Raw genomic sequence first — 23,089 nt, forward strand, 5'->3', positions numbered from 1 at the left:
CCAAAATGTCAGTGGGGCCAAGGATGAGAAACCGTGAGCTAGACAATGTTAAGATAGTATGTAAGCCCTCCAATGTCAGAGTCTTCACGTGATGTAAATTTTTGTTGTGGTTGTTGTTGTTGCCCATTTACCCAAGATCTAATGCAAATTTTTGTCATTTGTCAGCCCTTCTGAGAAATGCTTATCCAAGTGGTACCCAGAGGATACAGGCCTCCCTGCTTTTCCCATTATGGGCTTTCATTGTCTTAGAAGCCATCCATGCCAGTCATACACAAAAGTGAAAGAGGATGGGTGATTATGCAGATCTTTTAGGGTTGGAGTCCAGAAATGCCATACATCCTTCCCACCTACATTGTGGTGGCTGAAACTAAGTCATGTGGGCCTCCCCAGCTTCCGGAAGGGCTGGGGAATAGCTTTCCTGCATGCTCAGATGATGGAACTTTCTGATGAACACATCGTGTCATCCCTAACATGCAAGGGATGTTCATTTTGAACAAATGTTGAATAAATAAGGCACAAGAGCCAACATGTTTACTCAGCAATTAAACAGTGGCAAAGCATAATTTTACTTTAAGAGACCAGCATGCTAGTTGAGAAAATAGATCTCAGGCCCATGCATCAAGATTTAGGTAATGGGATTGATATTTATTAAGTACCCACCGTCATCGGTCACTTGGAACGCGTCAGCTCATTCGACCTGCAAGGTAGTTATTAGACCTGTTTTAATAGATGAGGTAAATGAGAATCAGAGACATCAAAATACTAGTACGCATGCACGCAGCTAGCAAGTGACAGTCCCCGTGTGCAAATCAAAGACAGACTCAAAAACCCATGCTTTTTCTTCTTCATCAGTAGTGTTCAAACCAGGCTTTGTCACACCCTGTTCCTGCGACACGATCCTAGCCAAAACAGCCCCATGAGCCAAAGCATTTGAGGACTTCCAAGTCCTGTCTTTTCCTCCTGAAAAGTCACAATGCCTATTAGAATATTTAAAGCATGTGAGAAGTTGAGTTTTAAAAGAGACCAGTTAGGCCAATGAGATGAAAGAGTCCTATATTTTCATCACACATATTAATGTCCCATACCGTTAACTAAAACAAATCTTTGCAAATGTTGCTTTCTCACAACATTTTTATTTCCAATTTGGAATTTAATTTTATACCCACACCCACACGCATCACATGTGCTGTTCTGTCTAAAGCACTGTTTGGGAAGCAGCATGGTGTACCCACAGTAGTGCAAGCTGGGGGATTCGGAGAGGGAGACTGGGGAGTTCAGGCTAGGACACTGCCTCCCTGGATGTGGGTTCTGTTATGCATCATGAGGGCAGAGTGGCACAGTGTCATGTCAAATATGTTGATCACGGCTTCCTGGAATAAGGTGTTGGTAAGGATACTGAAGCCAGCTCCACAGAGGTAAAGAAGGCCCTGAATGATTCTTGGTGTCTGCCATGAGCACAGATGGGGAAAGTAACTTTCCATGTGCTGTCAATTTGCCATCTCTGAAGTAAAGGAAGCCTAAGGTCATTTTCGACTCTAAGGTTCTCGGACTCAACTCGATGTGAGAAATAAGATGACTTACATTCTCCAGCTCCTACCTACTAGTAAAATGGGGGGGAAGAACAGGGTGGGTGGGTGAGCTTTGCATAACTTACTAGGTGTGTCGGGTGTCTAAAATCCAAGTCAGAGCAAGGGTGACTCTAGACAGATGAGAGGGATGCATTGCTGAGAGAAGTTGTAAGGCCTTTTGGAAGAAGTGATTTCTGAGTTGGGTTCTGAAGGGTCTGTAGGAGTTTGACAGGGAGAAGCAGAGAAAAGGCAGTCCAGGGAGTCCAGGGAAAGAAACAGCATTGCTGAGGGCTGACCAAATGAGGAGTCTGTTTGATAATGGTGGGTGCCCAGACTGGGGGAAAGCAGATGTGGACTTTGGGCATGGAACAGAGGCAGAGGCAGGTGGGGATCAGACTGCTGTGTGCCCTGAGTGCCAAACTCTGTAAGTTGCTGACTTCTCAGGGTTCACACAGCAAAGGGAGCTCATGGTGGTTGGAGTGACATTAACTCCAGCAGCATGCGAGTGGAAGAGCTGTTCTTGCAGGTGGCCTGTCCATGTCCCCGTGGCAGGGCTAACTCACGGCCTGTGTCCCCTCTGCTTTCCCTCACCGCCCAGGGCTCCTTCCCTGGGACTGGGCCTAATGAAATGTTTCCCGTTTTAATTTCAGCTCTGCTGGGAGGAGCTCTTTTATCTTGGCTGCTTCTCTGCCATCAAAGCCCACTCAGTGTTGAGTACCGCCCGCCCCCTCGCCCGTCCTGTCCTCCCCAGAATCCTGCCTGGAGGTTTTAATTCAGAGACTCAGAAGACGAGCAAGGGGGCTGCTTTTGATTGATCAGTCAAACACAATCCCTTCGCAATTGTCTTTGGAGACTCAGGCTCCAGACATGAAAGATAAAAACAAGAGATGCCAGCTTGGTTTAAGATGGAAGTTTGTGCTAGATCTTTCTGTTCTTCCTTCAACTCAGAAAAAATAAAGTAAAATGAAAGCCTTCCCTCTCAGCTCAATCAGTGCATTGTTTTCTTGTCTGCCCATCTTGTTCCATTTCCCGAGTGATTTTCTTACTTATTTCAGAAGTAATAAAAACCACCTGACATTTATTGAGATGCCTCTGATCGCTTACTTCATGTACATCCTAGACACTCTATGTATGTTAATCCATTTAATCTTAACTGCTGCTTTAGGAAGTGGGTACTATTATGAACCCCATTTTACAGATGGGGAAACTGAGTCCCAGCATGCTAAGTAATCAGTCTCACAGAGCTGGAATTTATGATGAGGAAATCTGGCTCCAGAGTCCCTCCTTTTTGCCACCATGCTGTGCTGTGTCTCTGCCATCCCATTCTTGAGGTGACATTGTATATGTGGATTTATGGCAAGGAGATTGACATCTTCACCTCTGTCCAATTTTATATAAAAAGGGGCAATTATCTCCTGGATGCATGGACAAGGGGTGATGAATGATTCTATGATCAAATAAAACCCAAAGATGCGGTCTCAAATACGGAGATCGACTTTAAGGGAGCTCTTCAAAGCTTGCCTGATGTTCTTTGGTTTAGACAATGGACATGTTGCAGGTGGAATTTTGGATGCCAGTGTTAGAGCCTATTTATCCAAAGGGAGTTCCATCCTATTAGATCCAACCTTTAATATTTTCTCAGTCTCAAACCTTGGCAGGAGTTGGATAAAGTAGATTAAATTGGCCCAGAACCCCTCCATGCATGGATGGCAGTGTTTCTCAGGCTGAGATCTTATTTCTTTATCCTGCTGTTAGACTTCTCTGAATCTTGCATATTTTCTTTGTCCACACATGCTAATTAGAGATTACTATGTATCACCCTTTTTAAAGTTTATGTATGAGTTTCAAGTATTCTCTAGAAACAGTTGAGCTTTACTTTTAACTTTTCCCCAAGGTCCTAAATGTACATGTCTGTTACTCCCAGTCTCTATCAATCATAAAATAATACAATTCCTAAGGCATCATCTTTAGCAGCATTGGACTGTCATTGTATAGGCGTAAGATGATCCCAGTGTGATGCCTAGCTTGTCCCGACAATTTTAGCTTCTTTGTATTGTGCATTTGTGTAGTCTCTTCCCACACTGAATCAGGTCTCGTTTGTGTGACTCAATAGAGTATAGCATAGGTAGCGATGAGTGACTTCCAAGGCTAGTTCCTAAAAAGCATATGTTTCATCCGTTTGTTTCTTGGATCATTGGGTGAAGCCAGCCATAGGAGAGTGCCATCTTATGAATGGCTTCTCCAGCCCCAGTCCAGCCTTCTGATGACTGCAACCCCAAGTGACACTTTGAACTCACAGGAGCCTCCAAGTGAGAATCAACCACCTACTCCCAAAATCCTGGCCTGTGAAAAAATGTGAGAGATAATAAATGCTTATCAATTTTGAGTCATCAAGGCTCGGGAATTTCTTGTTACTTGGCAATAGGTAACTGGTACAACATGATCTGAATTTGAAGCGACTGTTTCAGTTTCTAATTTTCTGCCCAACTGCCCAAACATATGTCTCTAAGATGCTGAAAAAAATCTCTTTAAATGTGCCATTATTTAAAAAAATAATAATAATCAAAATAAAAGCGCTGTTACCGACCCTTTGCTGGTGTGTGGCATGCTTTTAGGCACCCTTGTACTATGTCTTTACTGCAACTCTATGAAGGCAGTATCATTAAACAAATTATTTCCTCTAAGAGAAGAAAACTGACACTCCAAGAGACCTTGTCGCCAAAGATCATACAACCTGTAATCGGAGGGAGCCAGAAATTGGACTCAGTCCTGCCTGAGTCAATGGCGCATGTTCTAAAAACACTGCACCAGAGCACCTTCCTGCTGAAACTGTTCACGGTTGTTTGCCAAGCCATGGCATATGTCTTTAGTGTGCTTTATCACACCTGACCTTCACCATTGTGAAGGTCATCTTGCAGACAAGGAAACTGTGGCACTGGAAACATGGTGAGATCCATGTTCCTATTTATTGTTTGGGTAATATGATTATCCAATAAAACGTGCCACATCCTTGAAATGACAAGTCATGTGACCTTCCTCTAGGTCATCCACTGTCATTGGGAACATTCTGGGCACATAGAAAGTGTTTAGAAATTAGAGAAGAAAGGAAGAGAGGGAGGGAGGGAGAGAGGAAGGGACGGAGGGAAAGATAAAAGGAGAGAGGGAGAAAAGGAGGGAGGAGACCTAAGTAGTAAGATTCCCCTTAAGTAGGGGAATGAAGTATGGGCAGTGAGGAGGTCTGTTTGCTCCAGGGTTTGGGAGAGGGATGTTACATATCAGAGCTTTAAAAAGGATCCAAACAATTAAATATGTGGTGTGGCCCTGGCAAAGCATTTGAAGAAAAGTGGCAATCCTAACAAGATGAAACATGTTTGTCTCATTTAGAGAAGTCATTTCTATTCCACTCAGCCCACTGTAGGCAACAGGAAGGCCAATTCAGTGCTGTGGACTGTCTCCCTCCCTCCCTCCACCCATCCCTCCCTCCTTCCTTGCTTCCTTCCTGAAGCCAAAAATCTAGATTTTTGTGTACTACCTCCAGTCTTTAAAAGTTGACAGTGTTTGTTTTTTAAACACCACATAGGCCAAGCCAACCAGGTCTGTAAGCCTGGCATGTCCCGCAGGCTGCATGTCTATGGCCTCTGTTGTAGAGAAACAAAAGGGCGGGAGGTGGCCACACTGTGAAGGACCAACTGCTAAGAAAGAGAAGAACAAAGGGAAGGAGAAATCAAGAAGACAGTAGCTTGATTTTTCTCCCACCTTACAAACTTACAACCCAAAGGCTCACTGGCATCACCACTGGAGGACGGGCTGGGGTAGGGCTGGAGACATCTTTAGAAGCTTGTGGAGGAAGAATAAGCAGTGACCTACCCTGGAAACTTGCAACTTTGTGGATTCTGTTTTCATGGAGAAAAAAAAAAAATGTCAAAACAGAAATTTCAGACCATCCCCCAGGAAGGACATGAGCTCTATATTCTTTGTTAAAACATGCATCTGATTGCTGATAGTTCTTCTCCTTCTTTCTCCTTCTCCTTCTCCTTCTCCTTCTCCTTCTCCTTCTCCTTCTCCTTCTCCTTCTTCCTTGTCCTCTTCTTCTTTTCCCTTTTGACTCTGGGACACAAGGGACTGAGCACAAACTGGCAGTGAATGATATCCCTCCCGACTTTGGGTGATTATGTTCGTTAATAATGATTATCGTTTCTATGTAATATTTGCATGATAAACTGTAGACATCTGGTGGCGTGTGCATGTGCGTGTGGTGTTTGTTGGGAAACAGAAGCAAGCCGAACGCTGATGAAATGTGAAATCTAACTGCTCAGACTAAAAATAAAGTCGGCAGGCTTTAGGATTTCTGCATGCCAGCAATTCTGAGCTGCTCATACATGCCGCCTTAGTTACCGTGGAGACACGTGGCTGCGCATATGCAGAGCAGGGTACACACTTTGTGGGCTTGGCCCCTGGGGGTCCCATTACTGAATTTCGTATGTTTAGAAATATTTTGTAATAAGGCCCCTCGTGTCACTTATTAGTCATAAAATGTGCAACTGCCTTCATCAGCATCAACTGCAAATTTGTTTTTTGTGGAAATGAACCAGCACATTTTCAGGTAAAAGATTGTGTGTGTGTGTGTGTGTGTGTGTGTGTGTGTGTTGAGTATATATATAATTTAAATATATATTTACATATGTGCATAAAATTTTATCTTCCTCAAACTGTTCTGTTAGAGTTTGATTTTTTTCCCCCAGGAAATTCTGCACTTTTTTTTAAAAAAAAACCTGCAGAACCAACTGAAATTTCTAAATGATATACAAAGCAATGTGTGTTTCTAGAGGCCAAGCCTGAGCTGAGAAGCAGTGCCACTTTAAGGGTGCACAAAGCACAGGGTTTGCAGCGTGCTTCCTTGTGAAGTGCGGATTTTAGGGAACAGATGATTCTTGGCATCACCAACCCCATGAATTCCAGGAGTCCTGAGTGTGTAAAACCTTTATCCAGTTGTAAACGTCACATTATTTCAGTGCTGAGTGAATCACAGTCCTATAAAGGGTCTAAAAGCAAAGAGATGACTGTAATTTTTGTGTGTACGTGTGTGGTTGTTTTGTTTTTACCTGCTCAGCATCTCAGGAAAGAAAGACTCCCCCTGATATGTGCCTTCTTGGTTCTTTTCCAAAAGCGTTTCTCTAAGTGTCTCTGGTAGCAGAAAATGGAATGCTCTTTTCTGCTAATGGTTTTCAGCCTGTTCAGGAAGACCTGCAGTTTAACACTCCCTGGTGGGTTCTACAGTGTTAGCGGAAGGACGTGCATCACAGAGATTCCAGATAGCCTGGTACTTTCTATGCAAGTCAAGCCGCTAGCTACAGACAGAAGCCTTGGGCCACACCAACTGGTTTGAGTTTCCGGCTGTTCTTGTAAATTGGAACTGATGCATGATGGAGCTGGGAGATCTTTGGTTCTGCAGGTCATCAGAGCTGGGATGGAATACTAGCTCTGCCATTCTTTTAATTGCTTTGAACCTTTTCCTCCCCTGGAAAGTCAAGGGACTAGCATCTACTTTGTCAGGACTTTGAAAAGATGAGAGGATGGAGCTATATAAAGTTTCCAAAGTGTTGCCAATAATAAACTAAAAACATACAATTATAACAATGATTAAAAGTTAAATTAAGCACTTTCTGTGTATCATACAGTGAGAGGCATTTTCTTGCGTTAACCTCACCATAGTCCTTTGAGATGAGTAAGATTATTATTCTCGCTTTATAGCTGGAAGAAAAATAGAGGCTCAGGGAAGTGAATACTTTGCCTAAAGTTTACAAAGGCAATTGAGCCAGGATTCAAATCTGTAAGTTTAGGACATTTTCTACACTTGTAAATAGTGCCAAGCATGATTGTTTTTAACAAGAGAGGTGATGGTGATCATTGGAAAACTGACCCTTGCAATTTTTGAGGGGGGCAGAGGATAGAATTGGAGCATTTAAACCAACCGAATTGGAGAGATTTGGTACTATTGGAATGTTTGCCAGAGAAAAGACCTCATTCATAACCCAAACAGTGAAGACACAAAACAGACTTCAAGTTTGGCAATGTCCTGTTAGAATTCAGAACCGAGCACATGATGTAGTGAAGGTTGTTTGTGAGGATGGCTTGTATTGCCGTGTACCCATGGTGCAAATGAGGATATGCTTTCTGGGATTTAGGAATTGATATTGCCTTCTCTCCCTGGCACAGGGATGAAGATTAAGGAGAGTCATCCACCACATAGGAGCTACAGAATGAGACTGGCAATCATGGGGGCTGACAGATCTAATACCATAGTTGTCATTTGCTCAAAAGAAGCATGGTTTACATTGTAAACGCAGTGCAAGAAATCTAGTCAATGTAGCAAGGGTCTAGTTCTCGGTACACAGCCTCACTGAGCTGCTCCAGGAATTCCAGCACGGAGCATGGAAACAGGTTCTTCCTTTCAAAGGGCTCACAGTCTGGGGTAGTGCTGTCCACGAGTACTTTCTGTGACAATAGAAATGTTTTACTTTGGCCTTATCCATGACAGCTCTGGAGCTCTTGATATGTGGCTAGTGTAACTGATGAACAGAATGCTTCATTTTATTTGATTATTTAAGTTTTAAATTGAATAATATATGGTTAAGGGCTACCATATTGGATGGCAATGAGGTAGGGGAGCAAACCAGTGGCAATGACGAAGGCTGGAATCTGCAGCCTCAACCATTGCTGGCTATGTGACCTAGAAGGGCAGTTAAATAAGGGAAAGGGGAAGTTAAATAATTTGTGTGAGCTCAGGACATGCATCTGTGGAATAGGGACAGGTGTGATAAGAAGGATGGAGGGATTGTCATGAGTATGGGATGGATATTCTACATTCAGTTCTTAATAACATTTGAAAGAGTTTTGATAATATATTAGCAATTACCACTATTGCTGTTGCCATTGTCATCATTTCTTTAGATAAACAAGGAACATCCAAGTTGCTGCAAGGCCATTGAACTTAGAGTCTCTCACTGTACTCTGATTGAGGCAGATGCTAGAAGGAAATATAAGAACATAATTCATGGGAAGATAACCTTTAAGCTTCCTTGTCCACTGTTGAGAGATACATAACTGCTCCCCAAATGAGGGAGACTGATGTGGACAAAGGCTGTGCTGGAGAAAAGCATCGGGTTTTGAGCAAGTATGGCTTATTTGGAAGAAACCAGAGTAATGAGTCTACGGGAAGAGCAAGGTCCTACAGCATAGCAGATCAGGGCACATCTTGTAGATGACAGTGATCCATCCATGGATTTATGGAAGGAAGAGAGTTGGGATTTCCATATGAACAATGAATCTGGCTATAGGGGGGACATGGATTGAGGCAGAGGAGGGCTGAAGGCGGAAAGGTCAGTTGGAAGGAGGTCCATCTTGCACCAGACCTCCTTCTGGGGTTTGACTGCCCCATGCAGGTGCTGCCTTCAGTTCACAAACCATCTCTGAATATGTAACTGGGCACCTGCCTTGCCCCTAGTGTGCTTCCTTTCTGGCTTATGGATTGTGTCTTTATCTGGACTTACTCTCAATGCACATAGTGTAGCGAAAAGATCTCCAGCTTGCAGTTAGGCATTAATGGATTTGCATATTATTTCTTCCCACTGGATTTTTTTTACATGTTTGTTTGATTTGGGGAGTAGGTAAGGAGAAGTATGGAAACCTTCTGGCTTCTCCTTTTTTTCTCACCTGTCAAAATTAGGGTAGTATCACCCATCTCATAATAGCATTTGTTTCATGCTGGCAATGTCATAATATATTTTGTGTGTTATGTGAGAGACAGACAGAGACAAAGAAATAGAGACAGAGACAGATTTCTTTTCACTCTTTTCTTTCTGTTATTTTAATATCTTATGTGAACCTAAGACTTCAACCAGTAAATTTGCGAGAGAGCCCTAAGGGATTCCATATGGCACCAATCAACATTAAAACAGCCTTTAAGGCAGCTCGCCTTAAAAACTCATTAGGCAGACTTGGCTAAAAAGGGAGTCTGACAAACACGTCCAGCCCCAGAGCAGAACCAAGCTCCTCGGGATCAGGCCTTGGGTGCAGACTCCTTGTGTCCATCTCTCTAGGATGGGCAGGACTGACAAATCTTATCTTTGATGTCGTTCACAGTTCTGGATCAGAATAAATTCCACAGTCACGCCAGCCATGGCAAATGTGCCCCGGTGGGCAGTTGATGCCAATGTTGGTAATTTTTTCTTTTCTTTTCAATTTCAATTTCAGGAGCTTGAGACTTGCAGGTGAAGAGGTCTCCGTGGCAGGAAACATCTTGCAGCACCATCATAAAGCCCTCATTTCCTCTAGGGTTCGGTTTCTGTTCTTCTTTCCACGATAGCATCTTACCATTTACCGCCTCTCCTGTCCTGATAACTCATTTATCAGGCAACATGAAGGAATGAGCCACTCCACAAAGAATAATGTCCAGATGGCTGAAATTTGCCCCCATCAACACCCAAGCTGTTTGTTTTTATTTTAGTGTTTTTTTTTTTTTTTAAATTGGTGCAAGCATTTTTTTTACAGATTTTATTTATGTATTCATGAGAGACATAGAGAGAAAGAGAGGCACAGACACAGGTAGAGGGAGAAGCAGGCTCCATGCAGGGAGCCTGATGTGGGACTTGACCCCGGGACTCCAAGATCATGCCCTGGGCCGAAGGCAGGTGCTCAACCACTGAGACACTCAGGGATCCCCTGGTGCAAGCATTTTAAACAAACATTTCACTTTCCCCTTAGCTTCCTTAAGAAAAGTCCATTCAACATAATATACCTTCCCTCTAATACTTTAAAGCCAAATGCCTGGCACTTTCTTTGTTGAAGTGTGATGGAAACGATAGAATGCTCTGGGTTCCTTCTGATGGAGGGGCAGGTTTGTCTCTGCACTAAATGCCCTGAGATGTTCTCAGCTTTTTCCATGACTATGTCTGTTCTTTGTTTGATTTTTACTGGTATTCTCCTCCCCATGGTAGGGCTGGCATCTGAGTCCACTTCCTGTTATCACCAACTGCCAGGGAACTCCTTTCCTTTCCAGTGTGTGGCTTTTAATCTGCTTTCCCTTGCAAAACCAGATTATGAAGCCTCATTATAATTGCAACCAATGCAGAAGCAACTGGACTCTGAGCAAAAGTCCTGGTGCAGTCTCCTAGGTCAAAAGTGCTTGAAGTCTAGAGAATCTTTCCTATGAAATATGAGCTGGCCACTTGGAATCCTGACTGTATGTTTTGTTCATTGTGAGGAACGAGGATGGATGTGCATTGCTCCAAGAGGACAAAGGCGGGTAGATGAACCTTGCCGGCCGGAGTGCTCATATGTGTAGCATTTGTTTGTTTATTTGCTCTGCTTTGTTTACTTATATTCATGTGAGTATGAAAACTCTGACTCCTAAACCATAGGAAGGCAAGAGAGAAACTACCACCAGAGAGAAGGACACATGAAAGCTTATGATGCGGGGACCATCTTATCTATAGAAAGTCAAAATTAGGAATGCTGGGTTTTTGTCATGTGTTGCAAGTTTGCACAAAAGTGGCTTTGGTTTTATAGGAGTCTCTCTTGCTACTTAGTAAGTGGCCCTACTCAGAAGGCTGGCTGGCTTCAGACCCCATGGAGTGAAAGTTGCTGTGTTAAACCCTGCTCGGGTCAACAAGAAAGGATCTAGCTAGGGCTCTCCAAGCTGTCCAGTGAATGAAACTTTTGAAACTCTTGTAGAAAGAGCTACTATCTCCCATAATTACTAGCTTCTCCCAGCTGATAAGTCAATATTATCCCATGATCTCTATTTCTGGATCCCCAACCCTGTCTCAGTAGAGAAACATTGTTTGTGGCTTTTTCCGGAATGCTTTGCTAGAAGTCTGCCACTAACATGACCCCAGTGTGCTGTATGACCTTGGACTGTATCCTGGATGTAAAAATACTGTAAGGTATGCCATTAGGATTGTTTCCTAAATTTATGTTTTTTCTAAATTTAAATATAGACTATATATTAGGTAATGATATTATATCAGTGCTTGAAGTTCTCGAGCTGAAAATTCTGTGATGGTTATATTCGCAGAAAGACCAGAAGATTCATACTGAAGTATTTGGTAATAAAACGTCCTGATAGCTTTGACTCATTCTCAAATGATGCAGAAAAATATATGTATATAGACAAACACACATACACATATATACATGTGTGTGCGCGTGCACACACACATAGAGGGAGAGAAAGACGGAACACCAAAGAGGTAAAATACTAACAATCGCCAGTGAGGCTGATGAATACCCGGATACTCAACGCGTCCTTGCAGCTTGCAATTTCTCTGAATTATTTTTATAAACATTATGAAAGAGACTGTCAATAAACAAATAAGCAAACAGAAACAATAGTTTTCTTTCATGGTGATCACAGCACCAGAACTGAATCGCGCAGGCTTGGCTGTGTTAGCACCCCGATCCAGACAAGGGATCCAGTTCCCCATTAGATGGCTGAGCCTGTGTCCGTCCCATGGGTGCTGGTTCAGTTCTACCTACACAAAGAAGAGAAGGGACTCCTACAAGGAAATTGAGGCCACATCCCCAGAATAAGAGGAGGAAGATGATGGTAGGCAAAATGGCAGGTGTCCAGCTCATCATCATCCTACTTTCATAGTAGGACAAAACTTCGAAATTCTGAAGCACTGTCTTCAAAGTTTGCCTTAAATGAGCATTAAAGTTTGAGTGGCGCTTTGTGAGCTTCAAGCAAAGTCACATGTGAGGTTCTATGAAGCCGTTCCAACTTCTTTCTCCTGTTCAGATAAAACACAGCGAGTGCATTGGTTGATCTTAACACACACATCAATTAATTTAATTGACTTAAGTGTTGTTCTCGCATAAAATGCTACTGTTTGGATTGTTTTAAAAGACATCAATTTGTCATAAAACATACTATACGGTAGCTTTAATTTTTTCCTCCGATTCCTTTAATGTCTGTTTTGTTAAATGCTTAGCAACAAAAAGCTGGCTTGGATAAGAGCCTCTTTGCCAAGATAAAAATAATCTAAAATTTAGATGTGTCTGCAGTGATCATGGCAGTGTAAATTAATTAGCCACGCTGAGCCTGAATCAGCCTCTCTAAATGGATCTTACTTTTATGCTGCTCTGTTTTCTAAAATGTATTCACCCTTGAAAGTAGACATTCTTGTTGGTACCTCCCTTCCCCAACCAGAAATCACAGTTGGCAAGAAATTTTTTTTAAGGGTGAAGGTAATAATCCATTAATAAATATTGGAATTTAAATTTTGTGCCAGGGGCCAAGCTGAAGGCTAGCGGCTGCTGCTGCTGAGGATATGGAAATAAATAGGAGATTATCCCTATCCTGGGGGAAGTTTACATTCTTTTTTTTTTTTTTTGACTACTAAAATATGTATACCAAAAGTTAAATTATGCAATATCAAACAACAAGCAATCCCATGAGGCAAGACCATTTTTGTGGCCAAGAAAGTGCTATATAGTAGAGTTTTGTAGAAGTAGAAGTAGCTGTCCTGTGAAAGATGGAAGAAATGGTGAGAGAAGACTTTAAAAAAAAATTTTCTTTATTTATTCATGAGAGACACAGAGAGGGAGAAGCAGAGACAGAGGCAGAGGGAGAAGCAGGCTCCATGCAGGGAGCCCAATGTGGGACTCGATCTCGGGTCTCCAGGATCACGCCCTGGCCTGAAGGTAGATGCTCAATCAATGAGCCACCCAGGTGCCCCTGAAAAGACTTTTTGAAACAAAGGAGTTGGAATAACAATTTTGTATGAGTTCTGCAGGCCGAGGTTCCAATGCTAAAACTTTATAAATCTTTGTTGACAGTTTCATTGGGGTATAATCTGCACAATGTGAACTTCACTTATTTTTAAATGTCCGGTGATATTTAGTGAAATCGCAGAGTTGTGTAACCATCACCACAAGACGGTTTTATAACACTTCCATCACCCTAAAAAATAAACCTCCCTGAAGCCCATGCTCAGTTCATCATCGTTCCCACCACCAGCCCCGGGCAACCAGTAATCAATTATTTTTGTCTATAATTTGCCTTTCCTTGCCTTGTATATACACAGAACTACCCAATATGTAGTATGTTGTATCCAGCTTTTTTAAAAAAAAACATAAAATAATGATTCTGAGGCTCAGATTTTGTTTCTTTTTGTTTCTGGAACAATATTCCATCCCATGGATAGAGCACATCTTATGTGCGACATCATCAGGTGATGGACCCTTGGGTTCTTTCCATTTTCTAGCTAATATGAATCATGCTACTACACACATCCGGGTACGGGTTTTTATGTGCATATATGCTCTCATTTTCCTTGAGGAGGGAGTCAGAAGCAGAGTTGCCAGGACATATGGTAAACTAACATTTAACTTTCAGAGAAACTGCCGGTCTTCCAAAGTGGCTGTGTAATTTTGCATCTCCACCAGCGGTGTCTGAGGTGAAACTTTACCCACCTTATTTCACTTACTTATCACATGACCTCTGTCATTGAGGGATCTGGTGAGGAAGGAGAGGTGGGTCGCCTGGCCCGAGGTGATGCATCCCCTAATTGCAGAATCTGAGTTTTAATGCAGACTTGGCTGCTTCAAATAAATAAATAAAATCTTTAAAAATTTTAATCAATCAATCAATCAGTCAGTCGCCTCCCCTGCCACATGCTGTGGCTCCAGGATTTTGAGACACACTGGTGAAGGAGGGCTTTGAAATCAAAGTTCAAAGGGCAACAAGGATCGATTAAGAATGTCTGTCAAGAGCACAGGCCAGGAGACCTGTGGCCACTGTGCTGCCATTTGCGTCGGCGGACTGGAGTGCTTGTCCCTGCTCTCTGTAGTTCTATGGGATTCCTCCCTTGGCTCTTCATCGTTGTTTAGGCCAGATGTAAGGTTGTGTATAATTTGCTTTTCCACTCCTCGACCACGGGGAACATTCCTTTACTCTGAAACTCACTGCACTGTGTTGCAATTTGCTATTTGATTCCTGGGTCTCCCACTGCTCCCAGAACCCCCGGTGGAGAAAGGTGTTCTGTTCTGCTCGGAGCCCCCTGCCTAACAACAGAGGGGCTGCCCTCAGAAAGGGGCTCAGTGGATGTTGCTTGGTCAAAGGGTTGCAAGAATAAATGCACGCATCACACTGGATTTCTCCTTTCCTTTTTGAACTGGGTACAGCCAACGGATGGAGACTTAGAATAATGTACCACATCCACAGAGCCAAAGAAAGATGGAGAGGAACCCAGAGTCCCCAAATTTCTTAATCATTGGGCTCCAGCTCACTTCTTGAGAGAAATTGGCCTCTGTCTGTGACTATTACATGATTGATGTGGCCCGTTAGATTGTGCTGGTGCTGGGCTGTGCTGAGACGCAGGCTCCTGGGATACACGGCTCCCTCTTGGTTTATAATGAACAGACCAGGATTCGTGGGGCATGCAGAGAGGAAAACACTCCATGGAGGGTTATCCAGCAGTAGTTAAACAAAAACAAAAACAAAAAAGAAATGCTGATATTTTGACCCAAGGCAATTGGTTGGTGGGGTGGCCTGTAAATGTTGTATAATTATACAATCAATGGAGGATGCAACATGATGTAATTCATTCCTTTAACTTCTCTCTTTCTCCTGTCCTTCACCCTCCCTCTCTTCCTTCCTCCTTTTCTCTCTCCCCACTCTTTCTCAACAAAAGCACCAAAGAAAACAAGTTGCCAATAGTCATTATTAAATGATGAAAGTGGAGTTTACCTTCTTTTTCTTCCCCTGTATTTTCAAATTTCCCCCCCCCTTTTTTTAAAAAAGATTTTATTTATTTATTCATGAGCAACCAGAGAGAGAGAGGCAAAGACACAGGCAGAGGAAGAAGCAGGCTCCATGCAGGGAGCCCCACGTGGGACTCGATCCCGGGTCTCCAGGATCACGCCCTGGGCCAAAGGTGGCGCCAAACCACTGAGCCACCCAGGTTGCCCAATATTTTCCCCTTTGTAATTAATAAGTGGTCTGTGGGGAAATTCCTGAGACTGTGTAAGTATCTCACTCTCTATCAATCTTTCACCTCTAATTTTAGCATCAACCGGTGATTTTTTTAAGTCTGTTATTCTTTCTATATTTATTATTTGTTAATTTAAGTAAGAAAGAGCTTCCCTGTCTCCCCTATTAGTTAATTTATAAATATTATTATGGACTCATGGATTTTTTTTAATTACATGAGTTATAATCCATCTCTATCATTATTTATTTCAACATTCAAATTGTCTCAGATTTGGCCAGTGGGGACCAGTTTAAAGGGCTTCAACTTTTATCCCTTGGGCAATGGGAAGCATATTGCAGGGCTTTAGGCAGATGGGTGGAATGATCAGATGTGCTTTTTGACAAATTAGTGCAGCTGAGGCACAGAGAATGGTTTGGAGGAGATTATTTGTACGGAGGGATGAGTGAGCAAGAACTGTAAGGGGCGTTGGAGGATCACATGGGAGATTCTGTATCTCTTTATCCTTCTTGCCATTTGTGTGTGTTTGTGTTTGTGTTTCTGCGTGTGTGTGTGTGTGTGTGTGTGTCAGGGGGTTTGTGTGTGGATCTGCATCTGTGTGTGGATCTGGGTCTGTGTGGATCTGTCTGTGTGGGATTGTGTCTGTGTGGGCCTCAGGGTCTCTTTTTTACCTGGATATATAGTTTTCTTAACAGTGTATACTTTTTCCCCAACAATAGTACCCTGATACCTTTGGAAATTCTCTGAAATACTTTTCCTTTTACTATGGTAATAAGCCTTCAAAAACATAATTGAATTCAGATATTAAATACTGTAAGCACTATCATTTAGCTTCTGATGAAAATGTGCATTATTGTGTTTGAAACGACACACACACACACAAAAAGCAGTGAATCAAAACAACATTTTTTTTCTTCCTCCTGTGAAGTCTTCGTGTGGAATAACTCAATCTCTTTTAGGCTGCATTCTCTGTGATGTGGGAAATGGAACCAGGGCCATTATGCGGTGATAAGATGTGGTTTCCAATTCTGCAGCACTGTGGGAATCTGCTCCATTGTAGGTTTTATCACCTTTCTATGTGCCAAGTATTTCTAGCAGGGAGAGCTCCACTCTAATCAGGGTGGGAGGCCGGAACAGGGAGCAGACACAAGACTTGGCGTGATCCACTCGCTCACTTATTCAATCACACAATGCTTTTTAATCATGCAGGCTGGACACTCAGCTCAGTAGATAAGAAGAACAGGGTCTGCCTTTACGGAGTGTGCCCACACTGCTCCTGCTCTTGGGAGATATTTTCATGGTGACAAAGTCACTGAACTTCCTCAACCCTGATCTGTGTGGCTCAGGGCACAGATTGTTAGGGCAATTTTGGACAAAATTGGAGAACATGGTCCAAGCTCCCTGCTTACACGAGGCAGGTCAAGTTGGTCAACATTTTCTTATGCTTCCCCAAGTGCTGTGGTTTGTTTTCATCATGCCGACCCAGGATGGTCCTCCCTTGTCCTCTTGGCTGATTCACGAGCTCTATGCTGTGCTGGTGGTCCACTGGACCTTGTGGATTGATGCTCTGCGGTGGCTAGGAGGTCCTGAACTTCTTGGTGTCTCATGCACAGCAAGTTGGTCATAAGATGCAATAAGGTGGGAAGTGTTGGGGGAAAAGAGACATTTCCAGGGCAACCTATTACATCTTCTTTCTCTTAATGCTTCCATCCTCCTCCCTTTCAGTAGCATGTGGGCGGTTAAGTACAGGGTTAGGAGAGGGACAGAAATTGGGGAAAATGGTGAGTATTCTGATGAATGGGCATCTTCCTAGGACCTTGATCCGTCCTGCTCAGAACATATACTCAGACTTGAAGATGTATACTGTCCCTCATATAGTTTTTCATGGAGTAAAAATAGTATAATATTCCACATCAACCTTGGGGATCTGGATGCTTACCCTTCCTAATTTCTCTTGTAGCCAGATATGGTTTGCGAGAGGTGCCAGAGGTGGAAGTGTCCTGAGGGTCTTCTGGAAAGTTTCCTTAAGAGGAAGGGGCACGTCCATTCTCTGCCTTCCTTCCTTCTTGCGGGCTGGGATCTGATTATGAATGCAAGCCTTAAGAAGGCTCTCTGCTACCATGAGGTCTGTATTCCAAGGATGGTGGAACACGGAAGCAGGAAGAGCCCGGGTTTCTAAAACCATACTGTTGTGTGGTTTTAGAGACCCCAAAACTAATCCACTGGTCTTAGCTTACCAACCTCTGTGCTCTGCACAAGAGGGAAATAAACTGATTTTCTTCCTTCTTTCTTTCCTTCTGTTTGCTATATGTGGCTGAACCTCTCAATACATTATTTTTTTTCTTAAAGATGTATTTATTTATTTGAGAGAGAGAGAGAGTGCACAAGCATGGGGGAGTTGAGGTGGGGAGGAAAAAGGAGAGAGAATCCTAAAGCAGACTCCCCGGATGAGCACAGAGCCCAACATGGGGCTCGATCCCAGAACACTGAGACCATGACCTGGCCTGAAATCAAAAGTTGGACAATTAAGCGACTGAGCCACCCAGGCACTCCTTGATACATTCTTCTTTTAAACAAAGAGAAATAGTCCCAGAGAGAGCATGTGACTTAACAAAGGTCTCAGCGACAAGGCTGCGGTTAGAATCCAGCTCTCCTGACTTGACGTACACACCTCTCCCGATAACCTCAAGCTGCCTCTTGTGAATTCTGGGTCAGACGTAAAATCAGAAATGTTGGACAAGTGAGATATATATCTTTGGGATTGATGGAGGATCACTGGCAAATGGCAACATGAAAAAAAAATCAAATAAATGAGTCTAATGTATTATGGATATTCTGGAACTAGTTGATATCCAAAAATTGGTAGATTTTTTTTCTCCTTCTCTCTCTCTCTCTCTCTTTTTAAGAATGAAGGAAGACAAATGGAGAAATTAATCCATCAGCCAATATTGATTTCCTTGAAAATGCCTGGCCTCGAACAATTACACTTACTGGCTGGTTGATAAAACAAGTTTGTGAGTTGAAATGAAGTGGAATAACTTGGTTTTGGTAGAGTCCCAGAGGTGTGTATGTTGGGAAAATACTGCTTTTCGAGAAAATTCCTTTAGAAGCTGGGTCTAGAGAAAGCAGGATCATAATAGCCCTGTTGGATGTGTAGGCGCAATTAAGTGACTTTTCCTGCCGATTTGGTTTTCTTTCATGCTGTGGTGACATTTCCTTCATGCTGGAACATTTTGTTTTTAAAGCAGGGAACGGACTGTAAAATGGGGCAGTATGTTGCAGCAAAGAGGATTAGATGAAAATACTGCATTTGGTGTTGGTGAAGCAATAAAATTAATTTTATCTGATTGTGGGTGTCTTTTTTGAGTCAGGGCACTGTTTGAGATGTCCTCCTGGGGAAGCAAGTGTCTGAAGGACTTATAATGTGGACTGGAGAATTCATCTACAAAATTCCATGGAACAGGGGGAGTGATGAGTGAATTGGAACCCATTCTGTTAAAATGGTACCTTTTTAGGTGCCTGGGTAGCTGGGTCTGTGGAGCATCTGCGTTTGGCTCAGGTTGAGATCCCAGGGTCCCAGGATCAAGCCCTGCATTGGGCTCCTTGCTCCTCCGGGAGCCTGCTTCTCCCTCTCCCCACAACCCCTACTTGTGCTATCTTGGTCACTGTCTCTGTCTCTCTCTCTCAAATAAATAAATAAAATCTTTTTTAAAAGAATGGTACCTCTTTGAGAAAACCAGTCTTGATATATGCAAGTCTTGTTTCTCTGATCTTCGCCATTCTAGCAGACACCCTGGGGGTTTTACTGTTGGAATGTGCGTTGCAGTATGTGATAGGAACTCCTTACCAGCAGACCTGTCGGAATGGTCACCCAGCCCTCTCCCCGAGCCAGTGGAATACGGCATTATCATTTAATCTTCACAGGACAATATTGGGGACTATTATTATCACTGTTATTTTTGTCCTCTTATCATCATTGTTTTGCAAATGTTGAGAGTCTTTTAGTGCCTTGCTTGATGTCACATGCCCAGGAAATATAAAAAGCAGAATTTAAACATAACTTTTTTTTCCTATCCAGCTAATGACAACAAAAAATTATGGAAATAAGGGGAAATTAGGAGGGCTGAAGATTGGTATGTAGTTGAGAATTTAGCAATGTGTGTGTCAAAAGCTTTGAAATTTGTACAATTGTAAGACAGTAGATCTTAAATGTTCTTCCCACCAAATACACAGACACACACACACAAACTATGTGAGGTCATGTGTATGTTAATTACCTTGTTTGTTATTATTTCACAAAGTATACTTACATGAAAGCATCACATTGGACACTTTAAATGTATATAATTTTTGTCAGTTGCCCCTTAACAAAGCTGGGGGGAGGGGTAAAGTGCGGCTCAGAGACCGTATTGGAAGATCCATTTCATAAACTTTTGAGGGTATAGTTTATTCTATCTCATACTGCTCGCAGAAAAACCCTCGTCTCTAAGCAGCATCTTTCAAAATGTTGATTGACACCTGCCATTCTGTGGCTCCACAGAGAACAATCTTTTAAAGACACAAATGTGAGAAATAATTTAATAGTCCTTTGTACTGGCCTTAACAAAATGCTTATTACTTTAAAATGAACATAATCTGTGAATTATAATTTCTATTTCTAGAAATTTATCCTAAAGAAATCATTGGAAATGTCATATTCCTCTTGAAGGGAGACAAGGAAGTATAGATGATATTTTATAGAAGGAAAGCAAGAAAGCAAGATTCGATCTGAAATTTTAATTGAGTGTTTGTTCACTATTGGTGGTGGTAGTGGTAGTTCTAAAGAGCAGCTAGGATTTGCGCTCATCCAATGAAAGGTCACCTCTATGAGAAATGAAGGAAGTTAAGTATTAGCAGTGCAACCGAATACTGAGTTTTTCCTTGCTGTGGGTGTTCTTCAGAAGTCCCTTAATGCCCGCAATAGAATTTGGATATTAACTTCTCTTGGCTGTTTTGCCTCTGTGCCAACAGAAATGTGGGAGGCTAACAGTAACACAAACACACTTCGAGATTTCCGCTTCCCCCACGACCTTGAACAATAGCTCTTAGCCTCACAAGGAGGTCTTAGGCTACATTGGCACCTCCCTGACGTTCATTTCTTCTCTCCTCACATTTTGCCTCCACACAAAAGCCAGTAATGAGGAACCCAGGATAAAGTAATTAGACTGTATGTGACCGAGGTGGCTGCCAATTATGCTGATGGAACTGAAGTCTTATTAGACTAATAAGGTTTTCTAAATTGGACTTGGAGTTCTTGGTTCTCGATGCTGTGAATATTCCATGGAGAAGTTGCCCAAGTATTTAAAATGAGTTCGCCTAAGGATAAATGCTCACCTTGGATGAAGTGGAGTGAGTTTTGAAGCCAGGGATAAGTGGGTTCACACTCAAATTCTGCTACTTATCAGCTATTTGACCTCAGGCAAGTCATTTAACCTCTCAGAGTCTCCTGCCCTGTCTGTAAGATGGCAATATAAATTCCCACCCACCTGAAAAGATTATGATGGTAGCTAAATGGTTTTAAGACGGTGCAACCCTTGGTATTTTATATGGGTTGTCTTAGTACTCTTAGGGTCAGACATGGTACTTAATCATGCTACATAAAAACAACAATTAAAAAATCATGTAATTATATTATTACTGTGAGAAAGCTCTCATAGTCTTGAAGAGCTTTGGAAACAGGTAGATCTACATTTAGATCTCAGCCCCAATATTGACAGATGCTAATGGTTTGCCTACTTTTAACCTTGATGTTTCTCTCTATAAGTCCGAATAAAAATAATAACAAGAGCAATTATGACATGTGACAATGTGGCAAAGGATATATAGACTATTACATGAAAAGTGTTTATCACATAGCCCAGCTCAGGAAAAGCCTTCCTATACTGGTGGGACCAATGTATTATTGAGATCATTATTTTCAGTTGTACTTGAAATTTGTTGGTACTGCAGATTTTCCACTGTGAAGTTGTCTAAATATACAAAACATGACATGCCTTACACTGGGGACTGTGGGACTATTCAGGTATTGTGTAGTTCAGTGTATTATGATTATTCTAGAAAAAAATTCAATCAAATTAGTTTAAGAATAAATTCTTTTCTCATATAATGATTAAGTCTAGAGTTAAAATCAGGATCTTACATCTCTGGATACAGGACCTCAAACCTCATCAACAAAAATCTCTTTTCATCTTTGATTATGTATCTCCAAGTGTGCCTTAGTTCTCTCTGGGTGGAAAGTAACATTCTGTCTTCCAAAGCTCAAATCTGAATCCCAGGAAAGACTCTGATTAGCTCTGCTTAAGCCCATTTTTTAGAAGTTTTTTTTTTTTTTTTAATTCATTCAGAGAGAGAGAGAGAGAGAGAGAGAGAGGCAGAGACACTGGCAGAGGGAGATCCTGGGTCTCCAGGATCACACCCTGGGCTGCAGGCGGCGCTAAACCACTGCGCCACTGGGGCTGCCCTCATTTTTTAGAAGTCTTGTTGTGTCTTTCATTTGCATTTTCCTAAGGATGAATGATGTAGAGCACCATTCCATGCATCTGTTGGCCTTCTGTATGTCTTCTTTGACAAAATGTCTATTCAGATCCTCTGATTATTTTAACCAGATTATTAGAGGGAAAGAGGGTGGATGGTATGGGTAAAGTAGATAAAAAAGATTGAGAATACACTTGTCTTGAAGAGCACTGAGTAATGCATAGTATTGTTGAATCATTACATTGTACACTAATATAACACTGTATGGGTGTGTGTGTGTGTATAATTCCAGTAATTGTATACTATATAACAATGTATGTTAATTATACTTCAATTTCTTTTAAAAGATTGTATTTATTTATTCATGAGAGACACAGGGAGGGAGAGAAGGAGAGACATAGACAGAAGGAGAAGCAGACTCCCCTCAAGGAGGCCGATGTGGGGCTCGGTCCCAGGACCCTAGGAACATGACCTGAACCTAAGGCAGACACTTAACTACTGAGCCACCCAGGTGTCCCTATACTTCAGGGTTTTTTTGTTTGTTTGTTTTTTCTTTTTCAGTTTTTTAAAAACAGAAAAAAAATGTGTTATGTCACCTGGAGTTGCTGTCCTCATTTGTGGTGCTGAAAGCTCTCACAGGCATCTTGGTCAGAGATCTTTAAGTTGTCCTATAGCTCACGACCTTTGTGCTAATCAGAAGGAGGGTCCATTACCTTTATGATCAACAAACAAAATTTATAAATTTTCTCTAACTATATTTTCTGACAACTATATTTAGGAAGAGAATAGAATACAACTTTGGAATCTAGTGCTGAGGTTTTCCTTTCTTAGGAAAGAGAGAAATTCTAGTATAATCTGAGAATGTCCATTTATTCTGCAAATACATTTTAACCATCTGATATGATCTAGGACACATCCTACACTAAGGGTTGAGAACAACATTTGGCCACATCAGGCTCCCATGTCTAGAATGACACAAATTTCACAAATGATCAAAGTTAATTGTGGTGAGTGTTA

This window comes from Canis aureus, chromosome 8 (assembly GCF_053574225.1).
Source record: "Canis aureus isolate CA01 chromosome 8, VMU_Caureus_v.1.0, whole genome shotgun sequence".
Taxonomy (NCBI): domain Eukaryota; kingdom Metazoa; phylum Chordata; class Mammalia; order Carnivora; family Canidae; genus Canis; species Canis aureus.